This window comes from Dromaius novaehollandiae, chromosome 17, assembly GCF_036370855.1.
Source record: "Dromaius novaehollandiae isolate bDroNov1 chromosome 17, bDroNov1.hap1, whole genome shotgun sequence".
In the NCBI taxonomy this organism is placed as follows: domain Eukaryota; kingdom Metazoa; phylum Chordata; class Aves; order Casuariiformes; family Dromaiidae; genus Dromaius; species Dromaius novaehollandiae.
The window spans coordinates 5,066,849-5,074,798 of NC_088114.1; positions in this window are offsets into that span (position 1 = coordinate 5,066,849).

The following is a 7,950-nucleotide window of genomic DNA, read 5'->3' on the forward strand; positions in this document are numbered from 1 at the left end:
CACCTGACCCGCGGTACCTTCGCAACCTCAATTAGTTTGTGCTAACGAGCACGGGGACCGCTGCTCAAATGTCAAGGACATCTGCCCTGCCGCCCGGCCGCGCGCAGCCGGCTCCTCGCTGCCAGGTTGGGCCCAGGCGATCCGGGAGGCAGCCGGGAGGCATCGGCAGCCCTGCGGGGAGACCGGGACCACCCGGCACCGAAAGGCAGCGTCCGGGTCCAGGCCACGCGCCAGCCCTCGTGCTGCGCCGGGCTCCCCTCTCAGCGCGACATGCTGCAGCCATCCGTACAGCACATGGAGGGGCAGCGGAGCAGGCGGAGGAGAGGACTCCGCTCCCCCAACAAGTGCCCGGAGCAGAGAGCTCACACGAGAGGGGTGCAGGATCCCCTCCGGGCCCCCCCCACGGCCGGCGAGCAGCCGTGCCCCCACCCAAGACACTAATGCAATAACAGGGAACAATTTCAGAGTGACCCCAGCTGTAAATCCCCCTCCGGTTATTCCTCCTAGGGCCCCCCGGGTATAAGGTAAAGCGGGCGATGCCCCATCCTGCCCATGCTGCCTCTCATACAAGGCTGCGGGACTCTCCCATCGGCGGCCGGGGGCTCCCGGGAACCAGGGGTGCTCGCGCCGACGGCCAGCTCCCGGGCTCCGGGTACCGGAGGCTGCTCTGGAAAACCAGACTTGCCATCTGGAGACGGCACAAAGCACTCGTGTTCCTCTGCAGCCCAAATGTTTGCTGGATGCGTAATTCTCTCCACTAACAAACCCAGGGAGAAGAGCGTTTCTGGAAGGGCTTTCGTAGCACCCTCCCGGGGCTCCGCTCCCAGCCTAATTGCCGCTGACACGTCTTTAATTTCCCACGTTGACCTCGTAACGCCTCCTGATGCAAACCGAGGATGAACCGCCGAGGCTGCTCCGTCTCCCCAGCCCCGCAGGCAGCACTAACGGCAGCGGGTGTCACGCCAGACGAAAACGTGGGTTTTCCCACCCGCCAGGTCTCCGCAGCCCCGGGGACGGGGCCGAGGCCACGCAGCCGCGGTGGGTTTGCCGGCACGGGCCCCGCTCACCTGCGGCAGCATGCAGCCACCACCGTGCTGGGGCTATTTATACTCGGGAGAGCTTCAAAAATGCCTAAAACCGACAGCCAAAAAGCCGCTCGGCCCTGCGCAAGCCAGGCTGGAAGGTGCCACGGCGAGGTGCCGGTGGCAGCCGTGCCCGCTCCCCCGGCTCTTCCCCACCGACGGGCACGGCCACCAGCACCTTTCGGCGGCTGCTGCCGAAACGGACTCCGGCTAGCCGGGAGCCAGCACGCGCAGAGCGCTATTTAGCTGTAAAAATAAAAATCACACTCACCGACACTCACGCTCGTGAGCCACCGCTCCTCAATTTACCACGAGGTATTTCAGCAAGTCAAAATTCGCCTGGTCAATAATGCCGCAATGAGAGCCCATCACTCAGCCGTGCCCTCGGCACCCAGGCAGGATGATGCATTGCCATCAATCACGGGGCGCAGCAGAAAGAAAAGCGTTGGAATATTGTTGTCCCAGGATTAATGCCTCTTGCTGCGAAAACAAACGTCCCGGCGTTGCCTCAACATTCATTTTTGATAAATTATTTGACTTTGCCTTGACACTTCTGTAGCAGCAGGAGACCATTATCCTGAGACAATGTTTTATTCTATTGACATTATCTCTTAATTATAATGTGAGCGATAGCAAAGAGAGAGAGAGAGGGAAAGAGAGGGGGAGCCCGCCAATTGCTCACGTGGAGTTTCTGCAGTTTATCCTGTCAGGGTATCTGGGAGAGATTTTACTGCAGCAGTTTATTGACCTGCTAGACGTCCGCGCGCAAGGGGCCCATTAAGGCGCGGGCAGGATCCTCAGCTCCCAGCAGCAGGGGAGCTGCACCGGCTGCACCGCAAGCCGAAGGGCTACGTGTTTTTATCCAGTAGCGACGGGTTTAAAACAGCTTTGCAGAAGCGGGGTGCTTTTTAGAAAGACAGAAAGGTCGCTTGCATATTTTAAAGTGTGATTTTAGCAAGATTCAGAAGGCGTTTGGCATTTATTATACCTCTGAATATAGTTAATATTCAGATAAAGTTTTTGGAAGGGATAATGAACCTTATGCTTCAGGGATTAAGCCAGTCGCTAGCGATTGGCAATCAGGATGCGGCTTAAGAGGAGAGTCATGCACTCACCTTTGGTATTTAGGGGTTACTCGCCCTCCCTGGCAGCACCCGGAGGAGTGGGAGCGGGGACCCGCGGCTGCACGCAGGCGCCCGAGCCAGCGCAGCCCTGCCCGCGCTCCGAGGAGCCGCGCTTCGGCGGCGAGCCAGTCTGATTGGCGTTAATTGCGTGCGAGATTTTGTTCTGCAAAACCGTTTTGCACACAGTGAATAAACAGTGAGACGGGGAACCAAAGCAGTCTCTCATCCTCGGATTCCTGCATCAGAGAAACCACATCTGCTGCCCTCAGCAAGAAGCGCTGCAGAGCAGGGTGTCAGAGCTCCAGGTCCGCTGCTTTGGAAGGCGAGAAATACCAGGGAATGACATTTTTTAATATTTAAACTGAGCCAACTTAATTAACTTGCAAGAAAATATGGCACAGCACTTTGCTGCAGGGATGCACTTCTTCTAAGACAGAAAACAGACGTGCCCATCTCGTGGCCAGCTAAGGCTTACGTTAATGCCTCTCCAGCAGAGGCGGCTGAGCAGGGGGGCAGGTGCCAGCGCAGCGCGGCAGGACGGGGAACATCGGCTGGGGACGTGCACAGCCAGGCAGGATCGCAGGGAGGCGACTGGGATCGCTGTAACATCTCCATCCCTATTCTGCACCCTTTGATGGATAACTGGATAACTCGGGGCTCCCGCAGCACCAGGGCAGAGGGGACCCAGCCCCGGTTCAGCTCCTCAGCACCACTTGCTGCCCCCTTTCACAGACCTATTCTTCAGTACGCAGAAATCCCTAGTTTCCCAGGAGCGCTCTGAAACTCTCCACGGGGAGCATGCATTGATGCGTTCCACCATTTCTATTAATTACCAGGTAAATGAGATCCCTGCACGCTCCTCGGGCACCTCACCTCATTAGTTCACGTTTTTGACAGCTGCTGGAGCAATAACTGCGTTTGCATCACGCGACGCCTGGCAGGGCATCCTTTCCCTTGCTCTGACCTCCAGAATCATCCCGTCTGCTTTACGTCAGCGTTCCCGCCTGGAATTCGTCCTCAGCGGCCGGAATCCATCCCCAGGCAGTCGGGAGAGCTTTGTGCTGCCCAAGCCGCGATTAGCCGGGGAGAAGCACCCCATGGCAGGCCGTGGCCCGGGGGCGAAGGCCACCAGGGCGCCGAGCTCGGCCCCGGCCAGCGGCTCGCGCCGGGCTGCACTAATGCACGCGAGGCACCGGGCGAATTGATCCGCGAGGCATTAAACCCTCCCTGCTGAAGCCAGCCCTTCTCCTGGAAAGCCGGTTAAGTGCACATAGTGCCCGTTCGGGCAGCTCTTATTCCCTAATTAAAGTCAGGCCACAGCTGAGCAATAGCGACCTTTGGGGGGAAAATCTTTGATTTACAGCGAGAGGGGAGCGAGCGTGTGGTCCGACCGTGTCTGGGCCCTGCAGAGCTGCACAAGCTCACACATTAAAACCCAATGCATGGGGGGGAAAACGGGGCCGCAGCACGAGAAAGGGGCACGAGGGAGCCGGGAGCATCTCGCCGGGGCGGCCCGGCTGCATCTTTGGGGAGCTGCCCCTCGAGACACCGCCCCGAGCTCAGGTCTCGCACCCGCCTCCCAGGCCGAGCATCTCCCCCCCAGCGCTCCCAGCCCCGGGAGCTACATCTCCGTTTAGCAGGGATGCTTTCTCCCAGGGGCAGGGGGCCGTTTGGGATCAGATTAAGGGCTCGGAGGCGCTCGCATGCCGTGCGTTTACAGCATGTGCCATGCCCCGATGATTTACAGGCACGCGGAGGGCCCACAACCAACCGCGGCTTTCAAGGATTACTTAACACAGGATGGAGCAGATCAAATGCAAATGGGCGGATGGTATGTGAACAACTCCAGCCAGCCAAGGCTGCTAAACCCTCTGGTTTCTTTCACGAGGCTTTGAAACGGGGAAATGTAGCTTCAGATAATTTATTTGCTAGGGGCACCAGGGAGAGCGGGGGAATATTTATGAGCCAAAGAAAATCCGAGAGGTATGTCTCGGCGGGTGCACCCGCCAGGGCCCCGAGCGCCGTCTAAACCGGGAGCACTGCAACGCGATCCCTGCCTCCGGCACCGAGGGAGGGAGGGAGGTCACCTCCTCGGCACCCAGCCAGAGCGGGACCCAGCCCCGGGGACCCCCGCACCGCCGGGCAGCTCCAGGGCATCCGCGCGGCCAGGCCTGGAGCAGCTCCAGCACGCACGGAGGGAAGCCGGGGACCGAGTTAGCAGCGCCGGGATCTGCTCCGCACCGAGCGGCGTTCCAAAAAATCCTAATCGCCACTTATTTTTGTTAGCTCTAAAGGTGGCTTTGCTGCTCCTCCTGCACTCAGCACCCTGGAAACATGCTGTTCACAAGGAGACAGCAGCTCAGCACCTTAATTCGGGGCACTTAATGCTTCTCCGGATAAGAGCTGCGCACCATGATCCCGGCCAGCCCCGACCTGCGGCCCCCAGCATTCCCATGGATCTGCTCCATTCCGCTTTCTGCGGACGTGGCCCCATGCCAAAGACTTGCTTGGAAAAGCAGAGGAAGGCTCCAGCGAGGGGAGAAAGGCTAATTTCTTGAAATTCGCTCTTTGGGGAAAGCATCTGCCGTTGCTGGAAATCCCTTCCCTGGAAGCGGAGGCACGGAGCACCGCTCCCCCGCACCGGCGGCAGGAGGGATGCCAGGACCCCGTCCCCAAGGTCTGCGGGCGCAGGGCAAACCCCCTCCCATGTCCCCGATGCCCGCGGCACCTTCTCGCAAGGACCGGTCCAGGGGCCAGCGCAGATGGGAAGGGGAGAAGGCAGCCGGGTCGCGGAGGGAGGTTTCTTTAACGCAGCCGCCAGCAACGTGGTCGAGGCCAGCAAGGCGGGTCAGCGCCGCGCGGCCCGGCGCCCCGGGAGGCTCTGCGTGCATCCACAGCAGCAGCCTGTGCCGTCGGCATCGAGTCCGAAACGAGTTCAGGTCTGGGAAAATCATGAACTTATGAAAAGGGAAAATAATAATTTTTTTAAATCCCTCTAAAATAGCATTGTGTGCCTGTGTCCTAACCCCCAGGAACCAGGGGCTGAGAGATCAAACCTTATTTCTCCAGGGACTGATATGGTCATTTGGTATCAATTTTCCATCCGACTGCTCCTTTTTAGGAATTGTTTCTCTCGCTGCAGAGGACGAGCGCTCCCAGGGAGTCCCCGAGCCCTGGCTGCGTGCCCGCCGCACGCGGCCGTGCTCCCTGGGCTCCGCGCGGGGACGCACCGAGGTGGGAAAGGCAACGGGGACACGAGGCTGGTTCGCCCGAGGCCGCCTGCAAGGCCGGGGTTCAGCAGCAAACCCGCCGCGGGAAGGCACCGGCCCGGGACCTTCGGAGCCCGGTGCCCCCAGTAGCGGGGATGCAGCATTCCAGACGGAGCAGCAGCGAGTCCCACTGCACAGCGGGATGAGGCCTGACAAACTCACTGCCAGGACATGGCTTAAACAAGACATCCAACACCATGGAGCTTAACTCTGACATCCAACCCACCTGGGAGAGGAAACTTCTTCATCAAAGCCCAGCAGCCCCTAAGTGCCTCCCGCGATGGTGATGTGCTGGGTGCGGGTCTCGACACCCCCGCGCGCCTCCCCCCAGCACCGCGCTCCCCGTGCGGGCTGCAAAGGGACGAAGGCCGAGAACAGATGATCCCCACAACGCCGGGTGCCTCTCGGGCAGGCTGGTGCTCGGCCAAGGCGGCAGACGGCTGCGCAGACCGCTGCGAGAGAGGGCAGCCGAGGGCCCGGGCCGCCGGCACCGCGCACGCCAGCACTGCGGCGGCGAGGGGAGGAACGCCTCTGCTCGGAGAAGGGGGTCGAGCCCCTCGGCCCGAGCAGGGCAGGTCCCACCGCCTACGAAGCGGGGATGGGTTGCACCCTCTGCTTGCACCAGCAAGGGGGAGGGATATTTTAAGGTGGGTGCACCCGGCTGGGACCCGAGTCCCCACACTGCGATGTGATACCGGAGCAGCATCCGGGCCAAGAGCCAGATGTATTCCTGCCCTGAAGACATACCCAGAGCTTTCCAGGGAGCCCAGACCGTAGGAACGGCCCCAGGGCACAGCATCCCCGGGTGGGCTCAAGGGTGCTAAGCCAGCAGCCGGGCTGCGCTGGGCCAGCCGGGCGCTGCAGCTCTGCCCCAAGAAACGGGCCAACAAACGCACGTGCTGCCTGCCAGAGACGCCGCGGGGCTGCTGCCGCCCGGGCGCACGCCAGCCTCGCCCGCGGGCGGGATTTGGGCCCGACAGGGCCAAGTCTCAGCTGCAATTTGGCACAGACCTCCCTGCCGCGTTTGCACAGATGCACCTCCTTGAGCCAGGTGGCCAGCTCGGAGCAGATCAGAAACACGCTGTGCACACACACGCACACGCACAGGAGCTTCAGGGGAGAGCAGTGCAAGACCTGCCAGCAGCCCAGCTCTCCTTCCCTAGCAGGGAAAAAGCAAAATCAATGTGGTGCAGAGGCCATGCAACAGCTCACACATAACCAAGAGTGGCAGCCGGTGACAGGCCACCCCAGAGGCCACGACTGACCAGCAGAGGGCACAAAATTAAAGTCACTCTTCACAGGGGACCACAGCCATGGGAAGGCAGAACATGCCACATCCACCCAGCCTCAGGGGGCTGGGGTAGGGCAGCAGCAACTTTCCATCTCATCTTTCAACACAAACAAAAAAAGCCTCCAAGGAGCCAAAACACAGTAGTTTCCTTCCAAGACAGCAGCCCCAGGGCTTTCTCTCCCACTCACCGTCCTGCATCACCGGAGGATTTTGCTGTTGTTGTAAGTTCACAGGCTCCTTGCACGTGGGGACCTGGAGCTGCAGCCTGCACATGCTCAGGAGGAAACCTGGACACACTGCAGCAGAGCAGCCACACACTGCAGCAGGAACAAGGAGAGACTTGTGCCCATGTCAAGGCTAGGATTTGCTCTGCAGGCTCAGAGCCAAGCTCAGAGCAGCTGCTGGGGTTTAACCCTGCCCACCCATGGCACACACCTGGTGGCACTCGGGAGGTGCCTGGGCACAGGTGGTGGCAGTAAAGCAGATGCAAATCATGGTGCAGGAGGGTCTGAGGAGGGTCGACCTCTCCCCATGCCCCACCACCCCATCCTGGGGAGGACGGATGGGCCGGGGTGCTCCGAGGAGTGGGGTGGTGGGACAGGGCTGGGCAATGGGAACAGGGACAGCTCACGGCCTGCATTTCTACAGGGATGGGGTAAGCGGTCCCCTTCCTGGCACACCGGGGTGATGCCCATGGAAAGGCCGCAAGGACAACTCCACTCACCTGCGTCCCCAGAGCCACGCAGGACTATCCGCTTCCCCACCGTATTACAGGGTGGTTTGTGGTGGGCCCCCAGGTCTTCCCCTGCTAGGGTGCTGGACGGAGAGGTCCAGCATGGGGGAGCTGCACTGTCCTACTTCCAGAGAAGGTGGACGCGCAACCTGTTTCAGCAAGCAGCCCCCCAAGGCTCTCCACAGGCACGTGAGACCGTGGCGATAATTACCGAGCTCGTTTAGGCCAATTAAAACCCTTGGGAAAATGTAGATGTATTTAACCTCGAGCAGAGGAGGGAGAGAGGCTGCTGCGCCAACCCGCAGCAGCGAGGGCACCGGCTGCGCCGTGCCCGTGTTTGGGGCTGCAGCAGTCCCATCGCCAGGGAACACAATGTACGCGGATCAAAGGAGAGGGAATTGGCAAGGGAGAGCGAGTCAGGGCCAGGAAAGGACTTGGGGGTTATGAGAAG